Below are 1,194 nucleotides of genomic sequence, written 5' to 3'. Positions count from 1 at the left end.
GAGATCCTTTCGTCCGGCCCACCCCTTCTCGGCCCACCATGCCTCCCCCGGGGGCTGGCCACACGCATCACCTCTTGCCTGGGCCAAGTCAAGGGCAGCCCTGCCTAGCGGCTGGGCCCTGGGCTTGGGCCACACTGTCTAGGCCATGTCCTAGCTCCGCCTTTTGTGACCACACCCTGCGTGCCTGGGACGAGCCTCCTCAGTGTCCCCGGCCCTGGAACGGGGACGAGAATAGTCTCTAGTTCACTGTGACGACCAAACGGAGGGATGCATACAAGCCCCGGGGACGAGCCGGCGCGCAGTGGGTGCTCCCAACGCCCGTGGTGAGTGCCCGCTGTCTCTGCCCAAGCCTCGCCCACCATCCAAGTCCCAGGGGACCCCAGCACCAGCTCTCTGACCACCACCTGCCGCTAGGAGTTCCGGCGGCTCTGAGTTCGCTCACTCCTGAGGCCCCCGCCCCGTGTGGCCTGGCTCCGGCTGCCACCTGTTCGTCTCTCTGCTCCTCCAGGTCAGCCGTCCGGGACCGGCCTCTCCTCACCTACCGCGCCACCTGCGTGGGCCCCCCTCCCCCTCCTGCCTGGCCGTCCTTCTAATTAGTACCAGGACGCACACTGTGAGTCAGTCCTTGAACAAGGGCAGGGCCTGGGGCCTCACCAACAGGCCTGCGGGCAGCGGGTGCCAACGGACAGGTGGCGAAACCACCACTAGGAGACAGCAGCTCAGGCCGGAGCGCCCGCCTGGGCAGGGGCGCGGGGGGGTGAGCAGAGCCCCCTGGTTCCTGCCACCAGCTGCACTGTCGCCTCCCCAGGTGCAGGAGCGGGTGAGGGGCAGAGGCAGCACTCAGACCGTGTGCCCTGCACCTGTGCCCCGTCTACACTGACTGATGAGCGTGTCCCTACCCAGCAGCACACATGCACACGCGTGTGAGCACACATGGCATCCGGGGTGAGGTTAGCCTCCGGCAGCTTCCCCAGTTCCCTGGCATGTCGACCTCACCCGGAGCCTGCGGGCGTCTGTTTCAGGACGACCTCCACGTGCAGGTGATAAAAACTCCCTCCGAAATGCGACGTCCGGGAATGAACACTTTGGGAGGCATGACAGCCGCGTGAAGCAAGAGCAGAGCGTGTCCTGACCCCACGTGCCGCCGGAGGGAGCGGCGGGCGGGGGAGAGCGGACAGTGGCACCGCGCCCCAC

The sequence above is a fragment of the Myotis davidii genome, unplaced genomic scaffold (genome assembly GCF_000327345.1).
Source record: "Myotis davidii unplaced genomic scaffold, ASM32734v1 scaffold428, whole genome shotgun sequence".
NCBI classification, from domain to species: Eukaryota; Metazoa; Chordata; class Mammalia; order Chiroptera; family Vespertilionidae; genus Myotis; species Myotis davidii.
The sequence above is the reverse complement of the archived record's forward strand: the minus strand, read 5'-3'. Positions refer to the sequence as shown.